Below are 23,976 nucleotides of genomic sequence, written 5' to 3'. Positions count from 1 at the left end.
TATTATCCTATTAAAATCAATATTTTTATTTTATATTTTTATGTAGATATGCACTGTAAATATTACAATTTATTTCCTTTCATACTAAATGGAAGTAAGGTTTACTGAAATCCAAAGAATATAGGGACCATAAAAGGTTGGGAACCTTTGCCCTAGTTGCTAGTGACCTTTCATAAAAAATTGTTTCCTAACTACTTTATGTACATTTTGTACATGATTTTCTTCACATGTTATTTCCCTCTACTCTGATGCCAGATCCTTGAGGGCAGGGACTGTTCTTTTCATAATTCTTCATATACCTTTATCTCTTATCCATTTGGGAATGGTTCTTGGTCTCATTTTTATGTGATACATGTACATAAGAATATACTTATACATATATACTTACACATGTTAACTATCAGACCCTTATTTGAGATAACTGATACAAAGATGTTTCTCCCAATAGACTATGCAGCACATTTAAAGATGATGAGGGTGAGAATGCTGTCTATATAGGCTACCTAGGTGTGGTGAAATATTTGTGTACATGTGTCAACAGTTTTTTAACATGCAACGACTACCTTTTGATTTATGGCAATACTATACAGCAACTGGTAAAAATCTGTCTGTCAGCAATAAGTGTGCTTACAGAGTTTAATTGAAGCATACCATTTCCTAGCATACATAGCAATGCTTCATTGTTTCAAGCTGAGTTTCAGTGTATCAGTTTCTTCTACTCAACCTCCTTATGAGCATGCTAATTCATGCTAATTCAGCAGCTGATTACTCCTCCATGATTTTGTACAGTCGCACTTAGTAAGCACCAATTCAGCGCTGGTGGGCCAAGTGTATTTTAAAACGATAAGAAAGTTATATGGTGCTTTAATGATTACAAAATACTTCCAGTATATTATTTCATTTGATTATCACAACAGGTAAGTGCTATTATTATCCTCATTTTACAGCTGAGGAAACTGAGACTGAAAGAGGTTAAGTAGCTTGGCCAGGGTCACATAACTTATGTCTGAGTAAGGATTCAAATTCAAGTCTTTCTGACTTGAAATCCAGCACTCTACTACACCACCTAGAGGGCTTTCTTGTTATAGTGACTATTGGTCACAGGTGACTTAATCGAAACTGTTCAACAAAATAAGGCAGGGTTATATATAACAGGTCACATGTTATCCTACATTTTTTTTTGCAAACATACCCAAGGAACTTGGAAACTCAATAAATTACAGATACAATCAGAAAAACCTATAAAACAATTACCTAGGAACTCCTGAATACTGGTAAGTGCTCTTGCAGCACACAGAAGACAACACAAGAAAGGGTAGTTTTACAGAACTGGAACTTGCAATTAATCTGGAAACCAAAGCCTCAAACCAATCTGCCCAAGGAAATCCCATCTTGGTCAAAAACTTATATCAGTAATGCACAACTAAATTTTTCTTCCTAGAGAGCATACCTTTTAACAAATGGTACACTGACAGAAGCAGGAAAAAAAAAAAAGAAAATTAGCATACCTTCTAGGAGAGGGTCAGAGTATGGTGCTGTCATGGGATCAACCACCAAACCCAGATAACAGTATATGCAACAGTCTTCTTTATGAGATTTGGACATACCACAAAACTAAATCCTTCCCCCTTCCAAACTTCCCTATTACTATAAAAGACAGCACCATTCCTTCCAGTCCCTCAGACTTGCAACCTAGGAGTCATCCTGGATTTCTCTCAAGCCCCTCCCCCATACATAATCCGTTGCCTGTCGATTTTACCCTTGCAACATCTTTAATACGCCCCCTTTTCTCCTCTTACACTACTATCATCACTTCATGCATAGACAAGTGTAATATCCTGCTGGTGGCTGTCTGCCTCAAGTCTCTCTCCACTCCAAACCATCTTCCATTCAGCCACCAGAGTGATTTTCCTAAAACATAGGACCAACTATTTCACAACTCTAGTCAGTAACGTCCAGTGGTCCATATGGAAATAAAGACCCTCTATTTGGGAATAAAGCCTTTCATAACCCAGCCCCACTCTCTACCCACATTTCTAGTCTTCTTACACTTTATACCCCTCCGAGTATGCACTGATTCAGTGACATTGGCCTCTTTGCTGTCCCATGAACAAGACACTCCGTCTGTTGGCTCAGGGCATGTTCTCTGGCTGTCCCTTATGTCTGGAATGCTTTCCCTTATCTCTGCATCCTGGTTTCCCTGTCTTCAAGTCTCAACTAAAATTCCATTTTCTACAAAAAACTTTTCCCAATCTCTTAATTCTACTGCCTTCCCTCTCTTACTTACTATTTATCCTGTATATAGCCTGTTTGTACATATTTATTTTCTTACTGTCTCTCCTACTAGGTTGTGGGCTCCTCGAGGACAGGGACTGCTTTTGCCTTTCTTTTTAGCGATCAGAGTGGTGCCTGGAACATAGTTAGGTGCTTAATAAATGCTTGCTGAGAACCAGGAGAACGTTGTACACAGTAACAGCCATGCTGTGCGATGACTAATATTGACAGACTTAGCCTTTCTCAACAAAGCAAGGATCTAAGACATCTCCAAAGGTCTCATAATGGAAAATGGTACGCACATCCAAAGAAAGAACTATGGAGTTTGAATGCAGATCGAAGCATACTCTTTGCTATTTTTTTCCTTCTGTTTTGTTTTGTTTCTTCTTTCTGGCGGTTCCTCCTACTAGTTCTAATTCTTCCTTACAACATGACTAATGTGAAAACATGTTTAATAGGAATTGTATATGTATAGTCAACATCAGATTGCGTGCCATCTTGGGGAGGGAGGGCAAGAAAAACTTAAAACTCAAAAGCTTATGGAAGTGACTGTTGATAAATCAAAATAAATTAATAAAAAAAATGCTTGCTAACAAATCTGTTCCATTTCTTTAATATTTTATTTTTTTCCAATTACACGTAAAAACAATTTTCAGCATTTGTTTTTTTAAATTTTGAATTCTAGATTCTCTCCCTCCTTTCTAATCCTCCCTAAAACAGCAAGCAATTTGATATGTTATACATGTGCAGTCATGCAAAATATATTTCCATATTAGTCATGTAGTAAAAGAAGACACAGACCTCCCCACCCTTCAATGAAAAAAAAATTAAGTAAAAAATAGTATGCTTCAAGTTGCATTCAGACTCCATCAGTTCTTTCTCTGGAGGTGGATAGCATTTTTCATCATCAGTCCTTCAGGACTATCTTGGATCTTTGTATCGCTGAGAATTAGCTAGGTCATTAATAGTTGATCATTATACAATATGATGAAAGCTGGATATTGTCCTTATTGATTTAATTTCCTAGGCTCAGAACTCAAATGGATCTGCAGTCTAACTGATTTAGTTCTTCCAGTAGTGAAGATCATAACCCACCCATGACTGCTAATCTCACGTGACCTGACATCCATGTCCTCCCATAAATTTGCCTCAAGGGGTGTATGTGGTTTCTGGCTATGAAAACATATATTTCATGCTGACAGAGAACCCTGATATAAAATGCCTATTACAAACTGTGCCTGTAATAAAAATCAACAGCATGGAATTTACTGTCCCAAATTTTCTCACATTTTACTTAAGTTTAGTTGGGTAAGGCATATCACCACTGAATGGTAAAACTAAAGACTAGGTCTTAGGAAGGGAATACAATGAGGAGAATCATTTCCCTGTATCCATACATCTACCATTCATCACAAATATTATCAACTTAATTATATTAGAATGTTTTAGGTATGCCAAGTACCAAGTAGCAGAATATGTGAAAGATATGTTCCCTACTACCTGCTACTACATATAATCCAACCAGACAACACACAAAGCATTCACATATGCAAAACAATTTATAGTATGTACCAAACAGGTAGATGGTACAGTGGATAGAGCACTGGGCCTGAAGTGAGTAAAGGAAAATGATCAACAGAAAAAGGAAGCTAAAGAAAATGGCACTTCGGTTCAACTGAAACACCAGCCTGCTCCACCCAGAGAAATACACTTTGTGAGAACCTGAGCTGTCAGAACCAATACCCTACCAATTCATGGCATAAATGACCATTAAAAAAAATAATAAAAATTCTTGGGTTGTGGGGAGGGGCATTCCAAAAGGAAGGAATAACATAGATAAAAGCACAGAGACAAGGCCTTTTGAAGAAATACTGAATAGAAGAGTTTGGATGGCATGTAGGGAAATAACGGAAGGATCGAAATGCAAAAGTCAGATTATGAAAAGCAGGCAGTGGAGAACCATTCAAGTTTTTGAGTAAAGAACATGATGAAAACATGTTCTAGGAAGATTAATCTAGTAATGGTATCCAAGACAGACTGGAAGGGGAAAAGAACAAAGTCAGAGACAAAAGGGAAGGTAATGGTTCAAGACCGAAATAAGGGTCTCAAGTAGGATAGTCATAGTAGAAAAGAAAACAAAGGGATGACATTAAGAGAAAGGGTGACATGTTAATTAAGGCATAATACTGGCTATGTCATTCTCCTGCTTAAAAAAAACATTAGTGATTACCTATCACTTCTAGAACAAAACATAATCTCCTCAGCCTGGTATTTAAAGGACTCCACAATGTGACTCCCACCTACCTTTCCAGACATATTTTTTTATCACTCCCTTGTATGTACTCTATATTCCAGTTAATTTGACCTACTAGCCACTCCTCAAACTCTACAATCTAATGATTTTACATAAGCTGTACTAAGATTCCTAGAATGAACTCTCTCCTCAGTTACAACTCTTCCTCTAAGGTTCAGCTCAAGAACCACTCCCCACACAGTCTACTCTGAACCATCACTCTCTCCCACCCCACAGTAGTTACTCCTTTCTCTCTCTTCAAAACATAACATATTTACTTAGGTAGGTACACAGTGTAGCCCCCCCCCCATAAAACATAAACTCCTTGAAGCCATTAACACAATGACTTAGATATAGCTTACTATGTTTAAATATTTGCTGAAAAAATAAATTGGACTTTGCTGTAGAAAACAGGGGAGAGTCAAGTCAAAGATGACTCCAAGACTTCAAGGCTGAGAAAGCAGAGAATGGATGGTATCATTAACCAAAAAAAAAAAAAAAAAGGAAACTCTCTGTGCCTCAGGTTTCTCATTTATAAAATGAAGGTGTCACATTACATCACTTCTAAGGTCTCTTCTAAAGGAAGCCAAGAAGGGCAGGGGCTGTTGTTGCCTGCCTACATATCTAGAAGTTAGTACAATATCTTGGAACATAGTGAGCACTTAATAAATGCGTGTTGCATGAGAAACTATAATTAGCAAAAAATGCAAGTTGGTTGGGAGGAGAAGACAACAGATATTTACTTCAAGACAGGTTAATTTTGAGGTTCAGATATACAGGTAAAGGTACATTGTAACTGTGGCACATGAATATCTAACAGTTTTGTACCATAAAGGGCAAAAAATAAGAAAAAATCAGAAAAACACATAAAGATTTATATGAACTGATGCAGAAGTAAAGCTTTGTTACTGTTCAGTAGTTTCAACTATGTCCTACTCTTCATGACCCCATCTGGAATATTCTTGGCAAAGATACTGCAGTGGTTTGCCATTTCTTTTTCCAGCTCATTTTAGAGATGAGGAAACTGAGGCAAACAGGGTTAAATGATTTACTCAGGGTCACACAGCCAGTAAGAGTCTGAGGCCAAATGTGAACTCGAATCTTGGGACTCCAGGTCCCATCTCTACATCACAATTGGCTGCCCCAAAGGCAAAACATAAAGACTCAATAAACAATATACGCAATGACAACAAAGTTAAAGGAAAAAATGAAACCAAATGAAATGCTATGTAAGTATAATGAACAAACTTGGGCCCTGATAAGAGATGAAAAAATGCACCTACTTTATTTCATTGATTTTGCAGCCAGGATATTTGGGGTGGCTTGAGTTAACCCCCATACTTCCATACCAACAATCAGCCTTCAAGAGCTAAGACTTTGTAGATAAGACCCGCAACAATTTGAATTAATTTTGCCCCTAAGAAGACTGACCTTAGAGCCAACTGTGGGTCTGTAGGCAAAGAGTACATAAAAGCAGGTTTAAGACTATGACAGGGAGCTCCTGAGATCATTAGGGAGTTCTTTTATTGGTATTTATCATATTGCTGGCAATTTTTATCTGCTTTTCCCCCCTGTGAACTGCTTTTTACATTGACTGCTTATATCTGGAGGTTTATTGAATATATTTTTATTTAAAAAATTATGTGAACTTCAAGGCTCTGAGTGTGCCAGACATGGAACCACAACTGGGACAATTACGGAGGTGGGGAAACTGGATGTGGAATATTCCATATATTACTTATTAAATGCAATAACTGTGTTAGTTGTTCTTGCTGAACTGGGTTTTTTTCTTTTTTTGGGTCTTTTAATCACTGATAAAATGGAAGTCTCACTGTGTAGGGGAGAGCAAAGGCGTATATATACAGGGTGTCCCAAAAGTCTTAGTGCAGGTTTAAGTTTTTAATAATTTAAAACAGCACTAAGATTTTCGGGATACCCTATATTTGAAAATGATTATATAAAAAACAAAAGGCACCAATAAAACAACAGAAGTGTCCTACAATTAATAGAAAATGTAAGATAGGAGCTGGGGGAAAGGTCAGCACTAGTGATATGGATTGGAGACTCATAGGAATATAGAACTTTGAAGGTAAGGATATAAAGAAGAACTTCAGTAGAAGTCAAAACCTTGGGAAATGCATTTAAAGGTCGAAATAAGCAGCCATGGAAGAAATTAAAGAAACTGGTCAGAATAGTCAGAGGAGCACCACAGACTCAAAATAACCAAGGAAGGAAAGAGTTTCAAGTAAAAAGCCAGTAATATAAAATACTATAAAGGTAGTAAAAGGAAGATAAAAATTGAGAAAGTAGCAATTGCTTCTCCTAGGTTCCAATGTAAATATGCAAATAAATATATACTTATTTTTTAACTCATATGTTGTGTGTTAAATGTCTTTATTTTACATACATCAGTATTCTCAGCAAAGTCAAGAACTATGCCTCTCTCACTGGTTACCCATTAGAAAAATATATATGCATGAAATGGGATATTATTTATGTGATAAAAAATGAAGAGATGGTTTCAAAGCAATCCAGGAAGATTTGTATACACTGATACAAAGTGAAGCGAGCAGAACCCGGAGAACAATTTATTAATATCATTATTGCAACAAAATACAATTAATAACCTTACTATAATAATTTACAATAACAACACTGCAAAGAAAAACAACCTTGAAAGACTTAAGGATTCTGATAAATGTATACCAGTGGTGTCAAACTCAAATAGAAACCGATTCCTGATTGACTTAGAAAACCACAAATTAACATTATCTGTGATATACTGTATTTTTTAAAATTTTGTTAAACATTTCCCAATTATGTTTTATTGTGGCTCCACTCAGGATTTTTCTTGCCAGCCCCAAACGAGTTGGACACCTTAGAAGTACACAACCACAATTCCAGAAGACCAATGATGACGTATTCGGTCCACCTTCAGACAGAAAGCTGACGGACTAAAGGTACAGCATGAGTCATACGATACGGGAATTTATTTTGTTTGACTATGTATACTTGTTACAAGGGTTTCCTTTTCTTTTTTAATTGGGAAGGGAAGGTGAAAGGGAATGGGACAGGAGGAGCTAGCAAAGGTTACCAAAAGAAAAGAATATCATTTAAATCTTTTTAAATGCACAGATGAGAATAGAAGAAAACACAAACAAGCAGGACAGCTTTGAAGTTACATGTTAAAGTTATTGCGTTGTTTGTCCTTCCTTTTCCGAAGAGGACCAAAGACATCACAGGGTGATGTCTTGACTTGCATGTGGACTGGATTTAAGTGAGGCAGAATTGCACAAAGTTGTCAGCCTCACTCTTTCTCTTTTCCATGCAAGTCCTGCAGCAAGACAAAAGTCAAGAAGATGGTGATACATGGGATGCAGTGGATGACCTTGGTGTCCTCGATGTCTGACCAAGCTCTAAGTGCTCCACAGCACCTGCTTCAGACACCTTCATTGCCACTGGAACAAACTGTTCTCATCTGTCCATTCCGTGGGGGGAAGACTTCACATGCCTGGGAAACACATCTCCCTAACTCACCAATGGGTTTGAGGCTTGTTGGTTACCCTTAACCTGGGTTAGCCAGACTACTGAAATGGTTTTACCAGGGTGTGGCCACTGCATGTACTGAAGCTTCTCGGAGCCACAGGAGACATTTGGGTGACAAATGGACACCAAAGGTGGATGAGCAGCCAAACCCTCCATATATAAATATACAAAGTTATTGTATATTTACAAGGAAAAGCGAACTGTATAAGAGAGATCTGTAGCTTCAATGTACAATCCTCCCTGTATGTTATACTCTGCATATGAAAACACCCATTTTATTTGTTAAGTTCAGAATTTTAAAAATATACAAAATAAGTTCTTAACAACAGTGCTGATAAATTCCTGCAGGTAAAATAGGTATCAAGACCCATATATTTCTTTATAGACCTCATGGCAACTGATTCTACCAAAAAGAAAAATAGCTGACCCAAAGTTTAGCTGGAACTTTTGAAAGTTAAGTCTTCCAATAAGTAGCTATTCCATACCAACAGCTTCCTGAAATCATTTATTATTTAAATCACAAGACGATATACAAATACAATTTTTCCCAACCTATCCTTAATACCATTAACCAATTAAATATCTAGGGCAGTCCACACAATATTAAGTTTCAGAAGAATAATATAACCACAAATAGCTTTGTCATAACATAACAGAAGCTGCACTTGACAGCATGGTATGCTGAAGGTACAAAGGAAGTGAGTTAGAGTCACAGATCTACTACCTATTTAAGTACCAGCTATAATCCTGGATTAGTCATTTAACTTTTCTGTGCCTCAGTTCTGTCATCTGTAAAATGAGGATAATAATTCTTGCACAGTCTTTGGGTAAGAAATACCTGGGTTCAAGTCTTACCTGACACATACTAATTGTGTCAGTATGAACAAATATCTTAACCTCTCAATGCCACAGGCAACTTTTTAAAAGTTGCTTAACAATCAGTAGAAGTTCCCACACTGGAAGTTCCACAGAGCAATGAAATCACAGGTTCAGCTCCTCCTCCAAAAATACTTGTTATCACCCACTGTACAGGGTTATTATGAAGAAAACATTTTGCAAACCTTAAAGAACTATATAAGTATCAATTTGCATTTCAGTAATCCTCCTGGTTTGGCTTTTAAGTGCTAACATAATAAATGAACATTATAACACTGTCTACCAGGTTGCTTTGAGCACTTAAACCCATACAACAGATTATTTCCAACATATATCTATAACTATATAATCTATGTATCTACCTATCAATACCAAATAACATTCTGCCATTCTCATTTGGAACAAACAGAAAATACAGTAGCAGTTGAGCTTATGTTACCAATAAAAATAAGAATTGTGAAACTGCGTGTAGATGCAATTATCTCCTAAGGCCCTGAGAGGTAGGATGAGCTGCTTTTTTCCTCAAAGGCAAAGAAGCTATTTCCAAGATGAGATTGGTCTAGTGGGTTATGATTTGAGTTGCTGAAACAGCTTTCCCAGAAGCCAAAGGCATAAAAAGGCCTGCCCTTGAGGAATTAAATGCCCTTCAGATTTGACAGTCTGACTCTAAAGTCAACATACTATCCTGGTCACATACATTTCTCTATAGAAACGAGGAGAGGCTTTGCCTACGTGAACTAGCAATGTGTACTGGCTGAATATCTTTCCCATGTTATAACTAAACAGATCTTTTGTTAACTCTCAGATGGTCTGCAAGTCTCATTTCCTTACAATCCCAAACTTGAACCACAAGACCAATTTGAGTCAGGCTTGGTCCAAGGTCCATAACATTCAAGGACCCACAGGCACCTATGCCAATTTATGTGAATGCAAATGCCAAGTCAACACTTATTCACTCAACCTATTCACTGTCTGAGCTTCCCATTGAAGCTCATCTAGCACCTGTTAAAATTCTTTGCTGTTACTGTCTACTGCTCCCCAGAACTACCTCTAACTCCCAAGAAGACTTACCTTGGGAGTTAGAGCCATGGAATCTTAAAAGAGCTGGAAGAGCCTTTAAAGGTCAGCTAGTCCAACCTCTTAGTCAATGTATTAATTCTGATAAGATCGCTTAAAAAATAGTCATTCAGCCTCTGTTTTACTAGATAAAGCACTCAAGAATTTAAAAACTCAAAAATGTTAGAAAGTTTTTCTTTATGCTGACCAATATCCATCTATAATTTCCACTAATTCCTTCTAATTTTTACTTCAGGTTAACCCATACTCCATATGACATCCCTTCTAATGTTTAAAGAGAACAGTAAGATTTCCTTATCTGTAAAACAGAGTTGGACTAGATGACCTCTAACTCTAAATCTATGATCCTATGTCCCACCTGAATTCTCCAGAAAAGCAGGGATAATTTAAGAATCATTGGAAAGAAGAGTAGGTTAGCAATAGTGATGCGCAAAAAAAAAAAAAGGCAGGGACCACTAAAACATGCACAAAGCAAAAATAGAAAGATGTTCAGCAGACAATACAAAAAAAGCAGACCAGAGGGAAGAAAAAATCTCAGAAACTCAGTATAAAAATGAACCCAGAGGTCAACCAGTCAAGCCTACTTTTTTTATCATTAACATAATTTTTTTCCCCAATTACATGTTAAAATTTTTTAAAAAATATTTAAAAATTGTTTTGAGTTGCAAATTCTATCCCTCCCTGAGACAATGAGCAATCTGACGTAATTTATACACATGCAATCATGTAAAACATTTCCATATTAGTCATTTTGTACAAGAAGATTCGAATAAAAAAGAATGAAAGAAAGTGAAAAACAGCATGCTTCAGTCTGTATTCAGATAGTTTCAGTTCTTTCTCTGAAGGTAGATAGTATGCTTCATCATTAGACCTTTGGAATTGTTTTGTATCATTGTATTGCTGAGAATAGCTAAGTCATTCACAGTTCTTCATTGTACAATATTAGTGTGCATGACATTCTCCTGGTTCTGCTCACTTTACTTTGTATCAGTTCATTTAAGTCTTTCCAGATTTTTCTGAAATCATCCTGATTGTCATTTCTTATAGCATAACAATATTCCATTACAAACCATCACTACAGTTTATTTAGTTATTCCCCAAATGATTCGCATCCTCCCAATTTCCAATTTTTAGCCACCACAAAAAAAGCTGCCATAAATACTTTTATACAAATAGGTTCTTCCTCCTTCCCCGCCCCCCTTTTTTGGATGTCTTTAGGATATAGACCTAGCAGTGGTACTGCTGGATCAAAGGGTATGCACAGTTTTATAGCCCTTTAGGTATACTTCCAAATCACAGTCGAGCCTATTTTTAAACAGGAATCCTATCTACAACATTCGCAAGTGGCTACAGGCTTCCAAGGATAGTACCTCCTGAGGTACTCCATTCCATTCTGTTAGAAAGGTTTTCCCTGACAGTGAGCAAAAGTTTTCCCTTCTGAAACTTTCCTTATGGCTTCTACCTATATCCTCTATAACCAAAAAAATTAATCTAATCTTTCTTCAACACAAAAGACCTTCAAATACATAAAGACAGATACATCCCTACTGTCTTCACTTTTCCAAGCTAAACTCATCCAGTTTTTTCAACTAATATTCATAAGGCATGGTCTCTGGTCTTTTCACCAAGCTGGTTGCCCCTCTCTGGACATGCTCCAGTTTGCCCATATTCCTCTTGATATGAGGCTCCTACAAGTGAACATAATACTCCTGATGGAGTCAAGAGTGGGACCATAATTTTCTTTGTTCTGGACTCTATGCATCTATTCATACAATTGAAAAAAAAAATCCAGTCATATGAAAAAATGCTCTAAATCACTACTGATTAGAGAAATGCGAATCAAAATAACTTTGAGGTAGCACATCACACCTATCAGATTTGGCCAATATGACAAAACAGGAAAATGACAAATGTTGGAAAAGATGCGGGGAAAATCAGAACACTAACACATTGTTGGTGGAGTTGTGAAATGATCCAACCATTTTGGAGAGCAATTTGGAACTATGCCCAAAGGGCTGTAAAAATGTGCATAGCCTTTGACTCAGCAATACCACTTCCAGGGCTGTATTCCAAAGAGATCATAAATTGGGGAAAAGACCCACATGTACAAAAATATTCATAGCAACACCTCTTTCTATGGTGGCAAAGAACTGGAAATTGAGGAGATGCCCATCAATAGGGGAATGGCTGAACAAGTTGTGGTATATGAATGTAATGGAATACTACTGAGCTATAAGAAATGATGAGCAGGTGGGCTTCAGAAAAACCTGGAAAGACTTGTATGGTCTGATGCTGAGTAAAGTGAGCAGAACCAGGAGAACCTTGTATACAGTACCAGTCATGTTGTGCGATGACTAATACTGACAGACTTAGCCCTTCTCAGCAATTCAAGGATCTAAGACATCTCCAAAAGTTTCATGATGGAAAATGCTATCCATATCTAAAGAAAGAACTATGGAGTTTGAATGCAGATCGAAGCATACTACTTGCTATTTTCTTTTCTTCTGTTGTCTTTTCTTTCCTTTCTGGTGGTTCCTCCTATTGGTTCTAACTCTTCCTTACGACATGACTAATTTATGTTTAATAGGAATGTATATGTATAGCCTATATCAGATTTCGTGCCTTCTTAGGGAGGGAGGGAGGAAGGGAGGGGGAGAAAAATCAAAAACTCAAAAGCTTACGGAAGTGACTGTTGATAATTCAAAATAAATTAATTTTTAAAAAAATAAAGGTGAGGGTGAGGATTCTGGTAGGATGGCAGAGTAGGTCAGAAAATTTCAAGCTCTCAAGATTTTCCTCCACAAAAGAGATAAAATATCTCCTCTGGGCAAACAAGAACTGTGAAAACAAATAAGAGCAGGGGCAGAAGAGGGGTCCTCCTGGGACACTTAGAAAAGATATGAAGAAAAATCCTGGATGAGATTTCTTCCCTGTGAAGAGTAAATATCTCCAGGCCAGGGTCCACTTTAACAACAAGTGGGGAGTTCTGCTGTGCACATTCTTATTTTATATTTAAACTTACAGTGTTTCTTTTTCTTTTCTTATTATGTATTTAAGTTTTAGTATTTGTCTAAAATAAAAAGATTTTAAGAAAAAAATTAAAAAGAAAAGAAAGATGAAGGGGAAGATGAGAAGAGGGATGAAAAAAGAAAGAAGCATTTATTAAGTATTTATAATGTGTAAAGCACTGTGTTAAGTGCTGGAGCTACAAACGGAAAAGTAGCACTACCCCTGCTCTCAAGGAGCTTACATTTTAATGGGAAGACAATGCATATAGGAAATTTCAGCTGCAAGTCAAATGGATAGGTCCCATAGTTTTTAGAATGCAATAGCAAAACAGGTGGTAATGGTTCTTCCTTCAGTGTCACTTCCACTGATAAAATCCCATCAGTTTCCGATGTTGAACCACTGGCCACTAGGCTACTCACATAGCTATTCCAAAGCTCTTAGGTTCAAATTCCTGAGCTGTTTACATCTGGAATCAAGAAGAGATGTCAAGAAGGTGGTGGTGCAGGCCGCGGCAGTGGAGGCTTGACTTGCCTATCTCATATGCTGCTTTGCACAAACTCGGTAGAGTTTAGCTCCCTCAGACTGCCTTTCTGTTTCAGCTAGGCTGGCCTGCCTATGGTCCCTACCCCACATACTATGTATTCTCACCACTAAGGCGTATTTCTGTGGGAAAATATGACCTATGTTTATGTGGGGCTATACTATTTTTAATTTTCTTTTTATGCTATTTCATTCAATGCTTTTGTTCTGAACTAATTGTGACCTCTGACTGACTAAAGAAAAAGTAAGCATTTAGTTAGGGGGAATCATAAACCATGGTCGTGAGACTGAAGACCCAACAGGTACCTCGAATTTAGGGTAGCTGTTCTAAAGGCCCCAACCTGCTATACACTGTTTACTGATTTTTGTCAGTGTGCGACATTCATTTTATAACACTTTTTCTTACTAAGAGATTCACTTCTAGTTGTTTCACATCAGTATGCTGTTGTTGCCACTTCCAGTCAAATAACCAGACTATTATATACTTTAAAGTTTTCTCTAAAATCTTCTGCTTAAAGCTGCTGCCTCATATTTTAGTTCATAGCAAAATGTGTGGGTCTGTCAAAGTAGAACATATGGTCTGGGTGCAATTCTCTGAAGGGAGAGTGGGTGAGATTCCATGATTCTACTTATTTTGGTCTTATCCATCCTCTTCAGTTGATTACCCCCGGTGAGCAGAATAAAAAACGATACTAGATCAATTGCACAATAAATATACAATATATGTATATTTATATATATTTAACATATCATGTTAAATATAGGAAGTAGACTTCCACAATAAAGTTTTCTAAAACAGAGATTGTGGTACTTATAGAAAAAATACTTTCTTGTGAGGGCAAAACAGAAAAGATCTAAATTTTTCAGCTATAAGACACCATTAATCTAAAGACTTTTGACTTGGAATAAAGCTGACGTTTAAAAAAGACAAACCAACCTTTTTAATATAGCTTTCTATTTTCTTGCTTTAGGTGTATCATTTAACAGGATATTTCAACATTAACAGAGTTCAAAGAAAAAGAAATTTTGATTCCATCTTCTCTTTCCACTGCTATTAAGTATGGGCCAAAGAATCCTTATATCAACTACCCAGCAACAACATTAACTGCAGCTCTGCAAGACAGATTCTGGTTATATGTAGCTAAAAGCCTCTTTTTGATTAAATACAAGAAAACGTAGCCCATGGAAGCAAAATGTAAATATACCATTAATACTGAGTTTATTGCAAGAGATGAGCAGAAAATGGTCATCCTAATGCTATTTCACAATGGAGTAGTTGGTCCATTCAATTATGTTTGGACACTCTCCCCAATTCCATTTTCTGTCACCGACGGAGTAAATCAGGAATTTAATCCAATTCTGCTTAACTTTCTGAACAGTTAGCTTTGAAATTCCAAGGAACTAAGGTACTGATATAGAATATTTGTTTAAGGGCCTTTTCTGCTTGTTCGGACTTGAAGCCTCCTAAAGTATCCTAGGGGCAAGGCCCTATTTTTATTGCTGTTAAGTTGTATTCAAATTTTTTGTGACCCTGCAGATCATTCTTGGCAAAGCTACTGGAGTGGTTTGCCATTTCCTTCTCCAGTGGATTAAGGTAAACAGAAATTAAGTGACCTGCTCAAGGTCACACTGCTAGTAAGTGTCTGAGGCCACATTTGAACGTAGGTCTTCCAGACTTCAGGTAATGCTCGATCCACTGAGCAACCTCCTACGGGCAAGGCAACATTTAGCAATTACAGGTCATGTTTTCTGTGTCCTGGGAACACCAACACATGCTACATCATATTAGATGGATTTGCAGTATCAGCATATTATAGGCTCTCAGACTATAAACAAAAGCCATATATGTTATTGTGAATCCAGCAGACCTAAATAAACCAAAAATTTACCCCATATTGCCAACTTAGAAACAGCATCAAAGCAGTAAGGAATTGGAAAGCAGCATCACAAAACCATTTGACAAACTAACAGAAATAAGTCATCAAACCTTAAGAAAATCAAAGGAATGATTCAGTTATGTTACAAGTTATGTCTTTCGGTTGCATATTCAACTTTTAAGAAAGTTCTATGAAATATATTGAGCTAGAGCTTTTAAGAAAGAGGTTCCATTCCATTGCTAAGGTCTTGTTGCAACTAACCTAGCAAAGTTTGTCACGTGAAGAAAATGGACCAGACATTAATAAAGGCAATGTGCTCAAGAGCTGAAAAAGGGTAACTAGACACAACAGAAATATTTGAATAAAACAATAATACACAATCAAAATCAATGTAATGGTAGTAGACAAGTGGGAAAACAGCTAACTCTGACACGCTGGAATCAGGGATCGTGCAGATACTTTGAGGAAGAATGCTGTAAAGCTCCTGAGATGAAACTTGAAAACAACAAAAACTGGTATGGATATGTATTTGGGCAGAAAAGATAGGTTTTATAAACTGGTCTTTTCAGACACATCCCATGGTAAATAATAGCGGCATCTTCAAGTCAAAAGGGAAATAATATATTAACCTATCTACCTTGATTCATTCCATGATTAACTGATATGCTCCCTACCACAAGTCTTACTGGTTAAAGATTAGGTTATTTCCTCTAAAATAATATCCTCATAATTAAATCATTTTCATAATCACTGCTCTATATTCAAACTTCACAAAACTACCACATCCCTCTCCTTCCTAATAATGCAGGGCTACAATTTAAGGTTCTGTTCCAGTAAAATGGCTCATCTGGCTCTGCAGACAACAGACAGTTCTATTCACCTTGTTAAAATGAGTAGGTCACTGGGCATCCAAGCAACACCCACAAATCCACAAATAGTTGCCAGGACCTAGCATCATATCAGGGATTTGTGTCAGAATCAAATAAATTCTAATTCTCTAGTCACCTAGGAGGACATGCTGGCCTAAAGTCAATCCCAGAAATCCAGAAAACTGATTAGAATCTTAATGGGTATTTCAGAACCAATCGGTCTTTAAGGGATCACACTGCCTCAAAGTGAGCCTATGGTTCAAAGATAATTTCACTTGGATAACTGGGAGATTCTAAGATCTATTCTGTGAGATCCCAACTAAAAATCTCAGAGCAACTTTAGGATACCCCAGAGGTAAGAGAAACACTGTTAAATGTGGAAGACACATTGGAAAGTCTACATTTATCACAATACAAAGACAATTATTTTTATAGCATTTGGAAAAAATTAAGTAGGAAACCAGGCACAACTTGAGACCGTTTTATGTCACTCTGCAGTGACAGTATTTCAGGCCATTTCATGCTTGCCAATGTGTGATAACTCACTTTAGTTACACTGATGACATGGCCAAACAAGTGATTTCAGCAATGATTTACTGGCCCAGTACAGACCAAGTTAACATCCCCAAAATTCCCTTCCTATTCTTCCCACAGTCTGAAGCCATCTGCCTAGAACAAGAGAGATACATAAGAAAAGGTAGCCAGCAAACAAATGAATTTTTTTCAAGTGAAAAAGAATAAAATACTCTGAATTTCCTCAAAGGCAGATAACTGGCACAGATTGCTCCACATTGATGATGCAGTTTTCAAATATATATATATATATATATATATATATATATATATATATATAAAAACATATATGCTTATATATGCATACATACATACATACATACATACATACACAGAAGATTTTGCTAAGATGATTATCTATATTTGCAGGTGTGGCTGAAAAGCTCAATGTACAATAAAGAGTACCTTCCATACTATATGCATGTAAAGACAACATATTTATCAAAGTATTTACTTATATCTTTTGTTTTACATTATCTATATTTCCCAATGTAATCTACTAACTTTCCCCTCCCAAGGAACCATTCCTTATAAAAAAAAATTTTAAAGAGTTCAGCAAACTAACATATCAAAAAAGTCCGACATTATTTGCCATGTTCCACACACATAGTTATCGCAGGTGCCCTTGGATACCTCTTCTTTGGGGCAGGCTTGATGACTGTTATTTCAAAGTATCATTTCAATTATTCTGACATGTTGTTCTTTTCATTTACATTATGGGTATTTTTTCCTGGTTCTGCTTACTTTAATGCACTTCAGTTCATATAAGTCTTCTCATGCTTCTGAATTCATATGCTTCAGTACTTGAAGACCAGTAATATCCTATTACATACATGTACCATAACTTGTTTAGCCATTCTCCAAATGATGGACATTTACTTTGCTCCCTGCTCTTTGCTATTACAAGAAGTGTTGCTATAAACATTTTGGTACATGTGGGACTTTTCTTTTTGTAACCAACCTCCTTGGGGCATATGTATAGCAGTGAACGATCTCTGGGTCAAAAGATAAAGACATTTTAGTCACACTCACTGCATAATTCTATATTGCTTTCCTGAATGGCTGGAGTAATTCACAGTCCAACCAATAATACATTAGTGTGTCCATCTTTCCACAATTCCTCCAACATTGGACATTTACATCTTTTAACATCTTTGCCAATTTGCTGGGTGTGAAGTGAAACCTCAGAGCTAAGAGACAACATATTTATCAGAAACTTCCATCTCCTGCTCCAGCTGAATTTTTCAACTGATTAATATGGAGACTCAAGTCAAAATGAAATTTAACTCTTGCCAGATGACTTATACTCATACACCTGGCTAGGGACCAGACCTGTGATTTAATTGGTATGGTGAACTCTTACACAAGTAAACTACCTCTATCAACAGGGATGGGTACCTTCCCTGAAATCTAGTCTTAGAGACTAGAGAGGTTACTGAGGTCACTGAGAGGTTAAGAGAATTATCCAGAGTCACCTAGGCAGTACATGTCAGAGGCAGTACTTGAACCCACATCTTCCTGGCTTCAAGGCCAGCTTTCTAACCAACTACATACCATGATGCCTTATATTCTATATGAGATAATATATGGAAAGTGCTTTGCAAACCTTAAGTTGCTATACAAATGTGGTAGTCATTATTGTTATTATTAAAACAGCACTTGAATAATGTATGTAAAAAGAGTGCTGCTGCTAGTAGTTTCTGAGTTCTTACTCCGAGTTCAAGATTATCTAGTGATATATCCTGCCTAAAAAAATGCTATTTTATGCATACATATGCACACATCAATACCTATATTGCGACTTAAGGTCTGAAATGCACATTCATAAATTATTTCACTTGAACCTCACAATAATCCCGTGAAGTAGGTACCAGAGATATTATTATCCACATTTTAAAGATGAGGTAACTGAAACTCAGAAAAGTTAAATAACTCCCCAGAGTTACACAACAAGTGTCACAAAGATTCAAATCTGACTCCAAGTCTAGTGCTCTTTCATAATAAAAGCCATACCTAAAAGTGACCAAGCATGATAATCACAAACTGTGGCCAAAACAAAGGGAAACAAGTTTGTATATGGCATCACTAATAGGTGTAGTTCTTCCTCCAGGACCCTAATTTGCTATCTGGGTAGTCAGAATATAAGAGTAAAAACAGGAAGCATGAAATTTCATTATACATCCTCAAGATATGATAGAGGCTAGAAGCTATTCAATAGGAGACAAAAAGGAGGGATCCACCCATCTAAAGGTAAAACCAGTGGGGGGGGGGGTAGAGAGAAGCCAAATCTCCAGTTGCTTCTCTTGTTCATCCCTTGATAACAACAGTAGCTACTTGAGATATGATAGGTCAACTTTATGCTCTTAAAGTAAAAATGGCTCCTACAGAATGGCCAGCTCTGTTTAATGTAGTGCTTGCTTCCAGTAGAATATCATAAGCAGCAACACAGAGATATTAAGTGTGTGCCTCTCTCGTCCATCAGATCACCCTTCCATTCCCAAGTTTTTTGGTCCCATTACCTGCAGGTGTTTCATCAGGCCCCAGCTGTTTCTCTCTACTCTGACCATCTCTTTCTTTCATAACTTCCAAGAAGTTACTACCTACATTTAGGGTGAATGTTGTTCTTGATGGGTTGTTTCAGTCACGTCCAACTCTGTGACCCCATTTTAGAGTTTTCATGGCAAAAATACTAGAGTGGTTTGCCATTTCTTTCTCCATCTCATTTTAAAGATGAGGAAACTGAGGCAAACAGAATTAAGTGACAGTATCTGAGGCAGGATCTGAACTCCTGAAGATGAGTCTTCTTGACTCCAAATATAATACCACATTATACCAAATATAAAGTTTAAAAATACCATGAAGAACATTTGGACACTGGATTTTCTCTGGTTTTCTGAGGTTTTGGCCCCACATAAGTCTATCTACAATGAAGAGTGCCACATACACTGCACTCTTCAGTGGTATACGACTAACAAAGTAATAGCTATGTCTAACAGAGGCAAATCACACTAATAGACAGACTTGGCCTCAGAAGTCAGGAAGACCTGGGGGCTCCAGTCCCACTTCTGCCATACTAGAGCTCTATGTTTACAGTTAAGTCTCTTAACCTCTCAAAGTCCCAAACCACCTTCTAAGACAGCAAGTTGCAGAACAGTTTTATGATTCAAATTGGTAGAGTCAGTGTCTACCCCAAGGATCTCTCAACACCAAAGAAATCATATGTGGGGTTGCCCTAGAAAGTGGGGATGAGAACATGTACCTCCCTCTCTTTTGTACAGAAGTAGGGACCAACTACTAATGCAAAACACTTCATATGCTCTCAGACTTGGGTGATGTGTTGGTTAGTTTCGCTTAACTGACTTTTTTCTTTTTTTTAATTCTTCACAAGGGATGCCTTGAAGGATAAGGGAGGAAGAAGGATATATTTGGAAATGAAGCTCATGTGAAAACAAAAGGAATCAATAAAAAAATTTTAAGGCATACCAAAAAAATCACAAATACAAGCAATAAAAAAAACCTGCTCTCAAACAACAAAGAGCAGGATACTCCTTCATTAAATTGTCCAGATGTGTCCCCAATTTACCAGAATCAGTATTTCATATGGCTTGAGTTTCCACCAGTTCACTTTATTTACTATAGCAACTTTGTTAGAGCCTAGGAAATAAGAAACCAGGCAAGCAATCAAGATTTAGTAATAAGCAAGGCTGTACTATCATTAATGAAGCCACTGCAAATCAAATTTTCAATTTTCAACTGGATTCACTTTTCATAACATCCCAAGAAAGGAGACAGTTTAGAACACTAAATGCCCACATAATGAACTCTTAGGACAGTTGAAAAGTAGCTTAATGCCACTAACTTGGTCCCTAAGATAAAAACTTATGTTCTCTCAACAATCTTAAGTAAGTGAACCTTAAAGAGGAAAAGCTTTAAACCGTATTTATGAACATCTGACTCCAGGAAGCATTTCAAGAAAGAAAAGTTAATCATTCAATCTAGGCTGTAAGAGGCATTTTTTTTAACACCAGAATTGTTTTTCCACAATCTTTTCAAACCATTCTGAAAATGGTGGTTAGATAAAAAGCATCACCATCGAGAAACTATCTGGAGAAGTGGGATTACTATCATGAAATCAACCAATTTTGTATATAAAACAAATGGGCAATTGTTAAGTGAGAAAACATAATTTTAACAAAGCAGAACCTGTTTAGCTTTTTATCAGAGTTGCCTAATATAGTTCCAAGGTGGTAGCTAAAACAAATATAACAAAGGAAACAAACTCCTGGCCTTCACCAAAGCCACAGATTGCTGGATTACAACTGACTCAACTCAAAGCCAAATGCCTATCAGTAATACTCCTCCCTCCTCTCCTGCTCCCTAGCCACGGATAACTTACATATAGTAATAATTTACCTATAAAGCAGAGGGAAAACAAATGTTATGTATATGCTGTATCATCATAACGAACAATAAATAATCACCAAATCATAAAAAAAAAGTTCCCCACAGCAGAGGTGAGGCCTGAAAAAGATCTGAATTCCAAATAAATTCAACCATCCTGAAAAACGTAGGTCCACAGACTACCGACACCCTTTCTTCACCAACTGGTCTCACTTCTTTAATTCACTTCTACGCTACGCTAATGATTCTTCTTTGCCCTCCGTCATTAATTCTTTATTTCCCCCATACCCCGTTTCCTCCTCTTCTCTCCTTTCCTCTATTTTGAAATGCTATCACTGTCTTCTTCAAATTCTATTTCTTTAGATACCCCCAACTCATCTCACCATGCCCTATTATCTTCCATATGCATTATATCCCAACCTCTCAACTACCTCTGGCTTTCCCATTTCCTTAATTCTTCCCTTCTGTCTTACAGTGCATTATTATTATGACCTACTCCACAGGCTTCCCAAGCCACGAAGTCCCCCTTTTACTGTATCGTTTCTCTGCCCTGTGCCCCCTTAGAAACTCCTCGGGCAGCCCCTAACTGTCTCCTCTTCCTTCCCCCCCCCTGCCATCACTGCCCGCAGCGGCCTCTCATCCTCCCAGGGTCCGCATCCCAAGGCTCTCATTTCTTATAAGCTCCGGACTCCCTCCTCCCCCCTTAAACCACTCCTGGCCCCTCCCCCACCTGGGTCGCTCAACCAGCTTCCCCCCCCCACTTTCCCTACCCCCAGTCTCTTCCCTTCCTCTCTCCCCTCCCCCAGACTCACCTCACCCCTCCCCCGCGGTCGCTTTCGCTTCGGTAGCCTCCCGGCTCTGGGCTCCGCGTCCGGGACGCCCCGGGGGTCTGACAAGAGGAAAGAGGACCTTTTCTTTTTCCCCTCCTCCTCCTCAGCCGCCGCGCTCTTCCCCCGCTCTCCACGTATCCGCCACCGCCGCTGCTTCCCCCACTTCCCACCTCAGCAAGGCCCCGGGGGGCCGGGCAGAGAATCACCTCCGGGGCCAAGGGGGCAGGAGCTCCGGTGTATTCAACCCGACCCCTCTAGGGGGGATATCTGCCCGCCCCACCCGAGAGCCTCAATCGGCGCGTGCGCCCGAAGCGCTTAGCGAGCCGGGCGCGTGCCCGCGTCGGCGCGAACCCGGGGCGCCGAGCTCGAAGCCGCTGGGGAAGTGGGGAACAGCGGGCTACAGGCTCGTCTAGGTACGCGGGAGTTCGAAGGCGACACGCGCAGGGAGACCCTCGGGGTGGAAATGGGGAGGCGGGGTTCCTGTTTAGTCCCGCCTCCTTCCTCAGCCTTGCTTCACCCCAGCACTTGGCACTAACACTTTGAGCGCCACCCCGACCCCAACCCCAACCCCCTACCCCCCCAGGTTGGGGGAGCACCAGTCCAGCAGAGGTGGAGAGTAAGGGACAAGGGAGAAGAAACGGAGACGGGAGGGGTCGCGAGCGCACGCGCAGAACCGTCTTTGCCCTGAAAAGCGGGCGGTAGAGGCGCGCACGCTGGCTGGCTCGGAGATCCGAGTTCCAACGGCGGAAAGAGCCGACCTTTTTCCGGAGCTTGCCGAACACGAGAACCGAAGAGGAAAGGGATGGATTAGCTCCACCCCTATCTCTAACGCAGAAAGACCTCTCCTCCCTTCCGACCCCAAAGGATTCCGTCCCCTTGCTTCATACAGTTCCATTTTGTCTCCAGCCTGTTTGCTTCCCCAAATTTTTAACTCCGAAGCCCCCTTCGCCGAGGGGGGGGAAAATGTTTGGTAACCCACGGCAACGGCCAGCTGGGGGCTTGGCCTCAGCGCTGCCTGCAGTGCTTCCACCGTCCTGGCCTGTGGGACCCCACGTGTGCCAGGTACCGCTACCATCAGTCTATGGGCCACCCCTAGCCGTCCTCTCTTCCGCTCCGGCTCTGAGACTGCACAGCCAGGAGTCAGGCCAAAGGGGGATTTCTAAGTCCACTGGCTGGGTGGAGCTGTAATGAGCTGTTCTCCTTAATTTCAACAGATCAGTCAGTTAACAAGCATCTGCTGTGTGCCAGGCACTATACTAAGCGGTGGGAATACAAAAAAGGGCAGTCTCTACCTCAAGAAGCTTAGCCTCTAATGGGGTAGACAACATGCAAACATATACATCCTTATGTACTTAACTATATACAGGATAATTAAGAGAGAAGGCACCAGAATTAAGAAGGGTTGAGGAATGCTTCCAGTAAAAGATGGGATTTTAGCTGAGACTTAAAGGAAGCCAGGGAGGTTAGTAGTGAAGTTTAGGAGGGAGAGTATTGTATGTTTCTACTCCATGTTTGTTTCCTATAGTAATCCTGGGTTCCCTCCTTAGACTGTATGCAAATTTCCAGGCTGCAGGAACTTTGTCCAGTGGTAAGGGAGGAGGGGAAGAAGATAAAGTAATACAATATAGTACATAATATTTCATATTTTACATTTTCCTCTTGCCTCACCCCTGTGCCTAGAATTCTGCTCTGACAGATATAGTCTCCAGAAATGTTGGTCAGTGGTATATTAAGAGGGGGCTTCTAAGGGCTGAGAGGTAAGGAGTTGACTTTAAGGAGATGAACCAGAAACTTCCTTGCTTCTTGTTAAT

The 23,976-nt window shown here is 38.8% G+C and overlaps 1 protein-coding gene across 2 annotated transcripts in view; it reads right to left on the bottom strand.

Annotated features, from left to right (window-relative positions):
- The window catches only part of SPATS2 (spermatogenesis associated serine rich 2), a 139,109-nt gene extending 116,409 nt beyond the window's left edge, over window positions 1-22,700 (bottom strand). For both annotated transcript variants that reach the window (XM_078156814.1, XM_020966128.2), the window contains exon 1: window positions 22,148-22,700. The gene's annotated coding sequence lies outside the window, so the exon portion shown is untranslated. The remainder of the gene's footprint in view (window positions 1-22,147) is intronic.
- Between the last annotated feature and the right edge of the window lie 1,276 nt (window positions 22,701-23,976).

Source organism: Phascolarctos cinereus, unplaced genomic scaffold (genome assembly GCF_003287225.1).
Source record: "Phascolarctos cinereus isolate Bilbo 61053 unplaced genomic scaffold, phaCin_HiC Scaffold_1;HRSCAF=81, whole genome shotgun sequence".
NCBI lineage: Eukaryota > Metazoa > Chordata > Mammalia > Diprotodontia > Phascolarctidae > Phascolarctos > Phascolarctos cinereus.
Note: the sequence above shows the minus strand (reverse complement) of the source record. Positions and strands in the feature narration are given on the sequence as shown.